Genomic DNA, 14,799 nt, shown 5'->3' on the forward strand with positions numbered 1-14,799 from the left:
CCTCATAACACGCATCAGTTGTACAGTGCATGCTGGATGCTGGCTGAGTTTAGTAATCAATTGTGTCTCATGGGCTTGACTATTGTCTGAAGTAGTGATGGAAGGAATTGACACTGTTAATGCTGCATAGAGGGCTATGTGAGTATCTTTTCTGAGTAGCACATTGCAAATCATCCCAGATATGCTCAATGTTCAAACCTAGGGAGTTTGGTGGCCAATGGAAGTGTTTAACCTTAGAAGAGTGTTCCAGGAGCCACTTTGTAGCAATTCAGAACATGCTAAGTGTATCATTGTCCTGCTGGAATTGCCCAAGTCCATCGGAATCCCCAATGGACAGGATGCTTATGTATGTGTCAACTTTCAGGGTCATACCTAGCCATATCACTCCAAATGCACGCCTCCTACACCATTACAGAGCCTCCACCAGCTTCAACAATCCCCTGCTGACATGCAGTGCGTGGTGTCACTGCCTGACAGCACACTTGCTAGGTGGTAGCCTTTAAATCGGCCGCGGTCCGGTAGTATATGTCGGAACCACGTGTCGCCACTATCAGTGATTGCAGACCAAGCGCCGCCACACGGCAGGTCTAGAGAGACTTCCTAGCACTTGCCCGAGCTGTACAGCCAACTTTGCTAGCGATGGTTCACTGACTTCTATGCTCCCATTTGCCGAGACGATAGTTAGCATAGCCTTCAGCTACGTTATTTGCTACGACCAAGCAAGGTGCCAGTATCCGTACTATTGATATTGTGAATCATGTACCATAAAGAGCGAAGTTCTCCATTAATGGATTAAAGTTAAGTATTCCACCAGCTATGTCCATTTTTGTCAATTCTAATTCTCTTGTCATGTTCCAGACATCATTCCAGCCTGCGTGAGCTGAGACACGTGCATTTCGGCCTCCTTTAGGTATACGGATTGGCTCTCCTGCCAAACACAACACAGTGTCCATTCAAGAGGATGTCTCCATGCATGTACGTGTCCATCTGCACGACACACTTTGAAACGAGACTCGTCCAACCAGGCAACATGTTTCCAGTCCAGTATCGGCGTTGATGGACCCAAGTGAGGCAAAAAGCTTTGTGTCATGCAGTCATCAAGGGTACACAAGTGGACCTTCAGCTACAAAAGTTCATATCAATGATGGTTCATACTCTTACACTTGTTGATGGCCCAACATTGAAGTATGCAGCAATTTGCAGAAAGGTTGCACTTCTGTCACTTTGAACGATTCTCTTCAGTTGTTGCTCCTGTTTTTGGAGGATCTTTTTTCGGCTGCAACGATGTTGGAGATCTAATGTTTTACCAGATTCCTGATATTCACTGTATGCTCATATGGGAAAATAACCACTTCATTATTACCTTGGAGATGCTTTGTCCCATTGCTCGTACACCCACTATAACACCACATTCAAATTTACGTAAATCCTGATAAGCTGCCATTGTAGCAGCACTAAGCAATCTAGCATCTGTGCCAGACACATATTGTCTTATATACGCATTGCCGACTGCAGTGCCATATTCTGTATGTTTACATATCCCTGTATTTGAATACGCATGCCTGTGCCAGTTTTGTTGGCAATTCAGAGTATGTACATATCCTGTGAGAAGATATTGATATATTACCAATCCACATACTATGATGGAAGAGGTACATGATAGGGAATGTGTTGTGTTGTTTGGCGGTTGATGGTATTCTGGGACCATTTCCCCCCCCCAACCCCCCCCCCCCCCCCCCCCAAAAAAAAGCCAGTTACCTTGATATGCTCTGGCTGTTACTATGACTGGCTGACTGCCGAGATACAGTCTTTTTCCAGTAATATGGTGCACTGGCACATTAGGCTCAGGCTGTGGCAGATGTTGCGGACCAGGTGTTACGAGGTATGCTGAATTGGCAGGGGTGGTTCTATTCCCTCGTGTTCTAGGCCACCAGGCACTAGAAAGGTGGGCTTGTTTCTATCAGCATATACGAAGGACAGAGTCGACCAAGCAGCTGTCAACCACATCAAAAATTTAATGAACAAAATCATTTCTGCCCTTGCCACAGGTGATGCAGATATAATGTGCTGAATGTGGATAGATCCTGATAACAGACTGGAAATTGTGCCCACCACCACTGGTGCACACATGCTGAAACTGATTAAACTCCATAAAATCTTCATGACACTATGCAACATAAGCCAAACATGGTGTGAATACCTTAGGTCTAATTAGTTCGGATGCTGTAACTTTTGAGACAATCTGTATATCCTCTGTCCATAGCAGGTTAAAAACCTTATTGTGCTGTCAGAGCCTTTGATATGTTCTCAGAAAGAGGCAAAACCACCACACATTTCAACTCACCTACTGTCCAGTTTGTGTTGTGTTTGCTCCACTGACAACGTGTACATCTTTATGCCTTAGTAGTCTTCTGCAAGGGTCCCACTGCATGCAACTTGCCATCACAATATTTGGCTGAAAACTAGTAGACATGGGTCTGCAGCGATTCCTGTTGTGTTTGAGACTGACTGTCAATGGCAACTTACAACGTTCATCTCTATGACTAACAACAAGTTTGGGTCTTAATGTGGCCACTTTTATTATTATGCCACATTATGTGGTTGCAAGTGGTACAGCATTCCTTGCAGACACGCTGGACAGTCTTCACTGACACACCAACAAATTGGGCAGCTTAATTCATTGGCACATCCAAAGACAATAGCTTTAATCTGTGGTTTCAATCCATTGTACTACACTGACTCCTTATAGTCGACTGGCACATACACACCTCTTCAATGATGTGGCTTATGTCAGCAGTGAAGGCTCAAATGACTGGCAGGTATCAGTTCCACTCCATGTACAGCACTTCAAAGGGACCTGTGTCCTCTTTTAAGATGGCAAACTTATAAGGCTGTTAACACAATTTTTAAAGTACACTCCAAGGAAAGAAGAAAGTTGCACAACACAGAAATTATCCAAAGGGTTGTAACGGCTAGATTTGATGTTCATGTGCACAGAAACAAATGATTACAATTTCAGAACACTTGGATGAGTTGGTCAACAGGAAGAGCATCACAAACTGAGGGAGTCATTAATGCATTGACAACCTGTAGCCCATATGCAAGCAGTAATTCGGGTTGATATTGGTTGATACAGTTGTTGGGTGTGCTCCTGGGGTATATCATGCCAAATTCTGTCTAAATTGTGGACTGGAGCACTGAAATCTCAATATGTTTGCAGGGCCCTGCCCATAGCACTCCATTCTCAATTGGGCGTGGCAGGTCTCAGAAAGCATAAAGACAAGCAGTAGAAGCTCTTTTCGTTACCACACTGACATATGAACAGTTTACAGACTTAGTCTTTCCAAAATGCTTCCACCCTTTCCCCAAACGCCAATGACTGTGCACATTTTGACATCATCTTGTCTCCTACTTACAGTGACAACTGCACTCTTTTCTGTGGCTCCCAACATGCTTTATATACCCTTGACTGCTAGTGGTGCCTTCTGTGAGTGGTCACTGCATGTCGATTTTGGTCACATTAATGTGATGGACCGGACCGTGTATCTACACAATAAAGAAAAACCCAGTGTAGCACATCAACTGTATTCCGTCACACAATATGCAAGTTTTTTCCACAGAAACTGAAAATTTCTTGATTCATTCCCCTGTTGAAAAAGAGTGATAAGTTTAAAACAGGAAACTACAAACTTGTCTCACTTCTCCCAACTTTCTCTAAGGTTTTAGCGATACTAATGATGTATACAGTCACACATTATCTTAATTGTGGAATCTGATAAACAGAATCAGCATGGATTTCTAGCTTGGAGAAGTACCGAAACAGCTGTACTGGAATACACAAAAGATATAAATAGTAAATTGGAAGAGGCATAAGTGTTTTTGGGATAAATCTAGATCAGTCAAAAGCTTTTGACACTGTTGACCACAGCATACTTTTGGAAACATTTGAAGCTATAAGTATCAGAGGACTGGAAAAAAAGTGGCATGAGTTGTATCTGGAAAAAGAGGATGCAGGTGGTTGAAATTACAGCACCAAAAGAAGTGTATTATTCCCCTTGCTGTTCCCCATTTACATTAATTATACTCAGGTGTCAGAGAGAAAAGCTAGAATCATGTTACTTGCTGATGATACTAGTTTAATTGTTTGTTATATGAAGCAGTCATTGCACAGTACTGTGGACCATCTCCTACAAGATACACAAAAATGGCTCAGCGCAAACAAGCTAACACTGAATGCAAAAAAAAAAAAAAAAAAAAAACCTAATTATGTGCAAAATGGAAGAATAAGTGAACATGATGACCTACATCCCACTATGGAGGGAAACAACTTGAAACAGTACAGTGTGCAAAATTCCTGGGTATGCACATTGATGAGAAGATAAACTGAAAATGCCGTGTGGTGAGCTTAGCACTAAAACTAAATTCAGCATGTTTTGTACTTAGAATTATTCTAAGAGTTCGTAGTAACGACTGCACCAGATTAGTATATTTTCAGTCAATTGTGGCCTATGGGATAGTATCCTGGGGAAAAAGAAATTGTCGCCTAAATGAGATTTTCAAATTACAAAAATGCGCTATTCAGATAATGACCCAGAACCCACATCAAACACGTTGTAGGCCCCATTTTAAAGCATTGAAAATTTTAGCAATTCCATCATTATACATTCTGAAATGTCTGTTGGTGATCAAAAGAAAGCAGGACAAAATTAAAACCAATACAGATTACCATACACGGCAATGTAAAGATCTCCACTTACACGCTGGAACAAGGACCCTAAGTCAGAAGCATGTATGTAATCAAGGCATCAAACTTTTTAATGCACTACCAAAACATATCAAAGAGCTGGAAAATTGGGATAAATTTAAAACTGTTATAAAGAACCACATGCTTGACAAATGTTATGCTGTAATAAGTGAATAGCTCTGCAAAACTCTATAAGGATTTAATTTCATTTGACAAACGAAATTTCATCAATGAATATGTCTGGCAAACCCATAAGAAGATCAATAACCACATGCTTAACAAATGTCACAACAGTATAAGTGAATAGCTCTGCTTAACTGTACAAAAATATATAATGTGACAAATGGAATCACAACATCAAGGAATAGATCTCTCCACCACATAATTTCTTGTGTTATAAAAACAGTTATTTGTTGTATATTGTATTAAACATAAGATAAATTCATATGAATGTAGCACAAATGTGATCATTGCGATTTTGTGGTCTTTAGTCCTGAGACTGGTTTGATGCAGCTCTCCATGCTGCTCTATCCTGTGCAAGCTTCATTATCTCCCAGTAACTACTGCAACCTACATCCTTCTGAATCTGCTTACTGTATTCATCTCTTGGTCTCCTTCTACGTTTTTTACCTTCCATGCTGCCCTCCAATACTAAATTGGTGATCCCTTGATGCCTCAGAACATGTCTTACCAACCGATCCCATCTTCTAGTCAAGTTGTGCCACAAACTCCTCTTCTCCCTGATCCTATTCAATACCTCCTCATTAGTTATGTGATCTACCCATCTAATCTTCAGCATTCTTCTGTAGCACCACATTTCGAAAGCTTCTATTCTCTTCTTGTCCAAACTATTTATTGTCCATGTTTCACTTCCATACATGGCTACACCCCATACAAATACTTTCAGAAATGTCTTCCTGACACTTAAATCTATACTTGATGTGAACAAATTTCTCTCCTTCAGAAACGCTTTCCTTGCCATTGCCAGACTACACTTTATATCCTCTCTACATTGACCATCATCAGTTATTTTGCTCCCCAAATAGCAAAACTCCTTTAGTACTTTAAGGGTCTAACTCCCTCAGCATCACCCGACTTAATTCGACTACATTCCATTATCCTCGTTTTGCTTTTGTTGATGTTCATCTTATATCCTCCTTTCAAGACACTGTCCATTCCATTCAACTGCTCTTCCAAGTCCTTTGCTGTCTCTGACAGAATTACAATGTCATCGGCGAACCTCAAAGTTTTTCATTTCTTCTCCATGGCTTTTAATACCTAGTCCGAACTTTTGTTTCCTTCACTGCTTGCACAATATACAGATTGAATAACATCAGGGAGAGGGTAAAACACTGTCTCACTCCCTTCCCAACCACTACATCCCTTTCATGTCCCTCGACTCTTCTAACTGCCATTCGCTTTCTGTACAAATTGTAAATAGCTTTTCGCTCCCTGTATTTCACCCCCCCTCCCCCACCTTCAGAATTTGAAAGAGAGTATTCTAGTCAACATTGTCAAAAGCTTTCTCTATGTCTACAAATGCTAGAAACGTAGGTTTGCCTTTCCTTAATCTAGTTTCTTAGATAAGTCATAGGGTCAGTATTGCCTCATGTGTTCCAATATTTCTATGAAATCCAAACTGATCTTCCCCGAGGTCGGCTTCTACTAGTTTTTCCATTCATCTGTAAAGAATTTGCGTTAGTAGTTGGCAGCTGTGACTTATTAAACTGATAGTTCAGTAATTTTCACATCTGTCAACACCTACTTTCTTTGGGATTGGAATTATTCTTGAAGACTGAGGGTATTTCGCCTGTCTCATATGTTTTGCTCACCAGATGGTAGAGTTTTGTCAGGGCTGGCTCTCCCACGGGTGTCAGTAGTTCTAATGGAATGTTGTCTACTCTGGGGGCCTTGTTTCGACTCAGGTCTTTCAGTACTCTATCAAACTCTTCACGCAGTATCGTATCTCCATTTCATCTTCATCTACATCCTCTTCCACTTCCATAATATTGTCCTCAAGTACATCGCCCTTGTATAGACCCTGTATATACTCCTTCCACCTTTCAGCTTTCCCTTCTTTGCTTAGAACTGGGTTTCCATCTGAGCTCTTGATATTCATACAAGTGTTTCTCTTTAATTTTCCTGTAGGCAGTATCAATCTTACCCCTGGTGAGACAAGCCTCTACATCCTTACATTTGTCCTCTATCCATCCCTGCTTAGCCATTTTGCATGTCCTGTCGACCTCATTTTTTAGCCATTTGTATTCCTTTTTGCCTCCTTCACTTACTGTATTTTTATATTTTCTCCTTTCATCAATTAGGTTCAATATTTCTTCTGTTACCCAAGGATTTCTAGCAGCCCTCATCTTTTTTCCTACTTTATCCTCTGCTGCCTTCACTACTTCATTGCTCAAAGCTACCCATTCTTCTTCTACTGTATTACTTTCCCCCATTCCTGTCAATTGTTCCCTTATGCTCTCCTTGAAACTCTCTACAACCTCTGGTTGTTTCAGTTTATCCAGGTCCCATCTCCTTAAATTCCCACCTTTTTGAAGTTTCTTCAGTTTTAATCTACAGTTCATAACCAATAGATTGTGGTCAGAGTCAACATCTGTCCCTGGAAATTTCTTACAATTTAAAACCTTGTTCCTAAATCTCTGTCTTACCATTATATAATCTATCTGAAACCTGTCAGTATCTCCAGGCTTCTTCCATGTATGCAACCTTCTTCTATGCTTATTGAACCAATTGTTAGCTATGATTAAGTTATGCTCTGTGCAAAATTCTACCAGACGGCTTCTTCTTTCATTTCTTTCCCCCGATCCATATTCACTACCACGTTTCCTTCTCTCCCTTTTCCTACTACCGAATTGCAGTTACCAATGACTATTAAATTTTCGTCTCCTTTCACTATCTGAATAATTTCAATTATTTCATCATACATTTCTTCATCATCTCTAGAGCTAGCTGGCATAGAAAAATTTCTACTACTGTGGTATGCATGGGCTTCGTGTCTATATTGGCCACAATAATGCATTCACTATGCTGTTTGTAGTAGCTTACCCCCACTCCTATTTTTTTATTCATTATTAAACCTACTCCTGCGTTACCCCTATTTTATTTTGTATTTATAACCCTGTATTCACCTGACCAAAAGTCTTGTCCCTCCTCCCACCAAACTTCACTAATTCCCACTATGACCTATCCATTTCCTTTTTTACATTTTCTAACCTACCTGCCCGATTAAGGGATCTGACATTCCACTCTTCGATCCGTAGAACATCAGTTTTCTTTCTCCTCATAACGACATCCTCCTGATTAGTCCCCACCCGGAGATCCGAATGGGGGACTATTTTACATCCGGAATATTTTACCCAAGAGGACGCCATCATCATTTAACCATACAGTAAAGCTGCATGCCCTCGGGAAAAATTACGGCTGTAGTTTCCCCTCTCTTTCTGCCGTTTGCAGTACCAGCACAGCAGGGCCATTTTGGTTAGTAATACAAGGCCAGATCAGTCAATCATCCAGACTGTTGCTCCTGCAACTACTGAAAAAGCTGCTGCCCCTCTTCAGGATCTGCACATTTGTCTGGCCTCTCAACCGATAGCCCTCCGTTGTGGTTGCACCTACGGTATGGCTATCTGTATCGCTGAGGCACGCAAGCCTCCGCACCAACGGCAAGATCCATGGAGCATGGTTTATTGGGATGAGGATAAACAAAAGTTGCAGCTGCGAGTGGATGAGTGTGTTATGCATTGCAAGGCAAAACACAGTCAACTGGGCACGGTATAGCAAGAGCCAACGCTGCAGCACACTACTGGAACAGAAACCTTCCATCATTTGCCACTGTTGTTGTTGTCTTCAGTCCTGAGACTGGTTTGATGCAGCTCTCCATGCTACTCTATCCTGTGCAAGCTGCTTCATCTCCCAGTACCTACTGCAACCTATATCCTTCTGAACCTGCTTAGTGTATTCTTCTCTTGGTCTCCCTCTATGATTTTTACCCTCCACGCTGCCCTCCAATACTACATTGGTGATCCCTTGATGCCTCAGAACATGTCCTACCAACGGATCCCTTCTTCTAGTCAAGTTGTGCCACAAACTTCTCTTCTCCCCAATCCTATTCAATACCTCCTCATTAGTTACGTGATCTATCCACCTTATCTTCAGTATTCTTCTGTAGCACCACATTTCGAAAGCTTCTATTCTCTTCTTCTCCAATTTGCCACTATGGGAGTGTTTAAAGTACGTGAGCTTAAGTCCTAAACGAACATAGTGTGGATGTGTAAGTCCTCAGTCTTCGTGCACTAAATTCTTCTCGTCTCAGTACCACAACCTTCGCCATGGGCGTAATTGTGGAATTCAGTAAGGGGTTCGCTGTTCGATCACAAGAAACGGCAGCCTGCCCTGAGTTACAAGGGGTGTGCCCGCTTGCTGGCGAAAATTCACGGCGACTATCAGCTCCACTGTTTTGCTGCTTTACCTACAACTCAGACTGTTGTGGTCATGGCATTTCTTATACCAACTAAGTGTTGCAACAATGTATTTGTATGATTTCAGCTGTTACAACTGCGACTCTTTGGCATCACGGTAATAGGGTACGGCATTTTTTCGCTTGTTTAAGTGCACAGTATTATTTTTCGCTTTCGATTTGCTGTAGTACCTTAGAACATATTCTGAGGTCAAACAGAACGACCTCAACGCCATCCAGGATGTATTTCGAGAATGTAGACAGTGCAAAACCCAATTCATTTAATAAGCACAGATTTGCTAGTGAGCGAAATGCTTTTCGGAAATCAGTAAACACCGTTTTCCACTGTCTGCCTTGATCCGTGGTTTTCAGACTGTCGTTGGAGTCGGGTTGCACGTAATCGATGTTTTCGGAATCCATGCTGCATAGAAGGGGGGGGGGGGGGGGGGGGGGGTCATTCAGTCTGAGGTACCTCGTTATGCCTGAGTTCAGAATTATAAATTTTCTGCTTGACCAAGATTTCGTGCCACCGTGAAGACCAGCCTAGACTTCAGGGTGGCTCTAATGCCACTCTTGATTCCTTGTGGATGGCTTGGAAGCTAATGCTGATAATCTCTGAGAACTGTACACAGCCGTATGCGTGCATACAAGGTGCATTGATCAAAAGTAAAACATTTATTAACTGTCGGCTGCTACTTAGATAATCAGCACGTGATTACCGACGCAAAAGGTAACACAGAGTTTGACAGTAAGAGTACAAAAAATATCTCGTGACCAAAGACGCTAGCGTAGTTATGGCGATTAGCTTCTTAAAAGTTTACACAAGAACAGATGGAAATTGTGCTCGAATTATGATAACACAAATAAAGCAATATACTGAGTTTCTGAAGCGAGTTTTACTGCTTTGTAACTGGCAACAGGATCGCGTTTACGTGTATGTTTATCTGGGCATGACAACCAATTACAATAAATCCTCCTCCTCCCCCCCCCCCTCCCCCCCAATAAGCATAAAAAAGCTAATGTCGGGCTTGGTAGTCTAGCGATAATGAGCGTGCAGGAACAGTAGAAGTCGCGAGTTTGAATCTCAGTGCCTCTCTTTTTTGTATTTTTAAGTGTAGTATGCCATGTTTTTGTCTAAATATACCACTTAAGCTTTTATAACTGGAGCTACCATATTCTCTGAAACTAATAATACTTTGTCTTTTTTTTTTATTCCGTTCCTCAATCGGAAAAAAAACAGAACCCTTGTTTTTCGTCTGTCTGTTGCACATCCTTTGCTTCAGGAACTTGGAGATGTATCAAATTGAAATTTTTTCACATACTGAGGTTGTGTTCCCTTCACGGTGTAAAATATACAGACCTATAGGGCACTTTCTGTTGACCTACACTAATGAAAATTGGCAAGAAGCAAGGTAAAGGAAAAGTCCGAAAACTGGCAATTTGTAATTATATCACACGGAAATTGTTATCCAACATCGAACTTGAAATTACAACAATCAGTAGTTCTGCGTTCATGTTGACTGGATCGCAATACTAAACGTCAGATATCGCGCAAGGAATGTCAGTATTGCGTTTCGGAATTTAGCCGTCATCAGATATCCATATGCGATTACTGCATGAGCATATGTCGTTCAAAGTTGCACGTGAAGCAAAAATTCGCAGAATAGACGCAGTCAGCCTCAATGCTAAATGTGAGTTTGCCGGTAGTTCGGAACTCCAATAATAGGCGCGTAATTGGCCCCCTTAGTAACATGGCTGCCAAGGAGGGGAAGGACGGCAGTGTGCACAAGGTGGGGGAGTCACTCTTGATTGCTTCCGGATGCCATGAAGAGTACAGGGTGCACCCAACTGCAGGTGGTGGCCCAACTCGGTGCCAATGGCGTATGTCGCTTTGGATTGGAGGAGATTCTCTCTGGTTTTGGTTAGCGGATATGGTAAAGACTGCCAGTCTTGCTTGCGAGATTAAGGCGGAGCTCACCATCTGCACCACCATCGACAGAACCGACTGTGGAACTTCGGTGCAGAGCCGAGTGGAAGGTATGAATCATAGGCTCAGGCGGTTATGTGACTGCGTAGGCCTCAGATTCCTTGACTTGAGCCACAGGGTGGTAGGTTTCCGGATTCCGCTTAATAGGTGAGGAGTCCACTACACGGGTAGCGGGGGCGGCGGGGGTGTATTTTTAGGTTAGAGGGTCTCAGGAAACCATAGCAATGGCTCCCGTCTAAAAGGAGTCAGGGAACACACAGTAAGGTGGTTGTAGAAATGATCGGTGTTGTAAATTATCTTAGCTGTGTTGGGAAAGAACCAGATCTCAAGGCCCTAATAGAAAGCACTGAAGCTCAAACAGTTATAGGTACGGAAAGCTGGCTAAAGCCGGAAATAAGTTAAGCCAAAATTTTTTCAAACGACCTAACAACGTTCAGAAGGGATAGATTAAACACAGTTGGTGCTGGAGTATTTATTGCTGTCAGAAGTAGTTTACCTTGTAGTGAAACTGAAGTAGATAGTTCCTGCGTAATAGTATGGGTAGAGGCTATACTTGTCTATCGGATTAAACTGGATCGTTTTACCGGCCCCCGACTGAGAGGATATAGTTGCTGAACAGTTCAAAGAAAACGTGAGTCTCATTTCAAATAGGTAGCCCACTCACACAATTATAGTCGGTGATGATTTCAATCTACCCTCGATATGCTGGAAAATTTATGCGTTTAAAGCCGGCGGCAGGCATAAAACGTCATCTGTAATTGTACTGAATGCTTTCTTAAAAAATTATTTTGAACAATTAGTTCGTGAGCCCACTCGAAGCATAAATGGTTACGAAAGCGTACTTGACCTCTTAGCAGCAAATATTCCTGGATGAATATGTAGTATCATGACGAATACAGGGATTGGCGACCACAAGGCAGTTGCTGCTACACTGAATACTGTAACGCCTACAACCATCTAAAAGAAACTCAAAATACACCTATTTAAAAAAAAGCTAATAACGCTCTTAACGCTTTTTAAAGAGACAGCCTCCACTCCTTCCGATTTGATCATGTAAGCGTAGAAAAGATGTGGAATGATTTCATATATATATATATATATATATATATATATATATATATATATATATATATATATATATACGATTTTTGTTCAGACGTTTAGAAATACAGAAGTCTTAGGTCTGCACTTAGAGTTGATACCTCAAAATTTGTCAGAGAAAAATGCTAAAACTTCTCTGGAGAGAATGTTTTCAATTTAATAGTGTAAATATGACAAGATCATGCAGGAAGCAGGTGACCAGTATTATTATTTTCATTTTAATAATGAACAGCCTCAGTTGCACCGCTTACATAGACTTTACCCAAGTTTCAGTCGGGATAACCAAACATTCTTCAGAATAACAGTGTCTACTGTTTGTCCATAGTGGAGTTCCAGTACAGCACTCGTGGCTGCCGCGACGTGGGGCCGACGCAGTGCCAGATAAGTTTTACAGTCTGACGATAATTTATGAATACTTGACGATGTCCACTATGGACAAACAGTAGATACTGTTATTGTGAGGAAGGTTGGGTTATACCGACTGAAACATAGCTAAATTCTAGATAAACGGTGCAACTGAGGCTGTTAATTATTAAAATTAATATTTATACAGTTGCTGACAGGGCCGCGAAATGTTGAAGATATTTAAGTAGTATTATTAGAGTAATTAGTAGCATTGAGGCTGACTGCGTCTATTCTGCGAGTTTTTGCTTCACGTGCAACTTTGAACGACATATGCACATGCAGTAATCGCATATGGATATCTGATGACGGCTAAATTCCGAAACGCAATACTGACATTCCTTGCGCGATATCTGACGTTTAGTATTGCGATCCAGTCAACATGAACGCAGAACTACTGATTGTTGTAATTTCAAGTTCGATGTTGGATAACAATTTCCGTGTGATATAATTACAAATTGCCAGTTTTCGGACTTTTCCTTTACCTTGCTTCTTGCCAATTTTCATTAGTGTAGGTCAACAGAAAGTGCCCTATAGGTCTGTATATTTTACACCGTGAAGGGAACACAACCTCAGTATGTGAAAAAAATTTCAATTTGATACATCTCCAAGTTCCTGAAGCAAAGGATGTGCAACAGACAGACGAAAAACAAGGGTTCTGTTTTTTTTTCCGATTGATGAACGGAATAAAAAAAAAAAGACAAAGTATTATTAGTTTCAGAGAATATGGTAGCTCCAGTTATAAAAGCTTAAGTGGTATATTTAGACAAAATTTTGGATTCTTTCAGATTTGCATGCCTTTTCGTTGCTTCTGCAGCAGCGATTTGACCCGTTTTGTCCATGGGGGATCAGTATCACATATCAATTTATGTGGTATATATATAATATGTGATATACTGATCCCCCATGGACAAAACGGGTCAAATCACTGTTGCAGAAGCAACGAAAAGGCATGCAAATCTGAAAGAATCCAAAATCCGCAAGACTGGCGAAGTTCTAAATATAGCAGCTACTTCAGTGCGAGATGCTCTTAATAATTTCTGCAACAAAACTCTGTTTCGAAATCTGGCGAAAAACCCGAAGAGATTCTGGTCATACATAAAGTACACCGGTGTCAAGATGCAATCAGTACCTTCACTGCGCGAAAAAAACGGTGAAGTCACTGATGACAGTGCCACTAAAGTAGAGTTAAGAAACATGGTTTTCCGAAACTCCTTCATCAAGGAATACGAAGCAAGTATTCCCGAAGTGCAGTCAACAGAAAGTGCCAAGATGAGTAGCATTGAAGTAAATATCCTCGGTGTAGCAAAGTAGCTTAAATCACTTGATAAAGGCAAGGCTTCCGGTTCAGATTAGATATCAGTCAGGTTCCTCTGAGTGTGCTGATACAATAGCTCCATATTTAGCAATTATATACAACCGCTCACAGAAAGATTCGTACCTAAAGACTGGAAAACTGCTCAGGTCACAACAATTTCTTAAAGTACTGCCTTTTGTGAAGTTTAACAAAACTCTTAGCAAGCGTACTTGTTATACAAATGGGTACAGCAAAGGCTTCCGGTCGTAAAAGAATTTCAGCGTTAAACTGGAAATAGTTATAGGAGAGTATCAGAATTAATAACCTAATGACATCTTTAATTTCTTGTACATGAGGATTTTGTGTTGGAGAAGATTCTCTCTGTGTTTGTAGCGGTGGGCACCAATTGTCGGCTGCGACTGGAAGCACACTTACACTCGAGTGGACGCACGAGTCACGGTGGATGCAGCAGCAGTGACCCTGTAGCGGTTGTATGCACCACCTGCTATAGTGTCTCGTGTGCACGAAGGACCTCTGCGGACCGAGCTGCAACTTTCTTAGCTCGCTGGACTGTGCAGTTAATGATTTACAGGGGCTATGCGCCATGCAGCCCGCCTGGCAGAGGTGTGTTGCAGGGTGGCGTCAGCGCCTGACGGCTTCCGCGACTGGAAAAATGTACTGGCGGTAAAAAAAGTCACAGTAACTTTCGATTTCTGACAAAGGCTGCAGCCAAAAATTTAGTTATAGAGTGTGATGGTCTTTTCTATGTGCCTGAGTGATCATCCTTACGGTGA

Source organism: Schistocerca gregaria, chromosome 10 (assembly GCF_023897955.1).
Source record: "Schistocerca gregaria isolate iqSchGreg1 chromosome 10, iqSchGreg1.2, whole genome shotgun sequence".
Classification (NCBI taxonomy): Eukaryota; Metazoa; Arthropoda; class Insecta; order Orthoptera; family Acrididae; genus Schistocerca; species Schistocerca gregaria.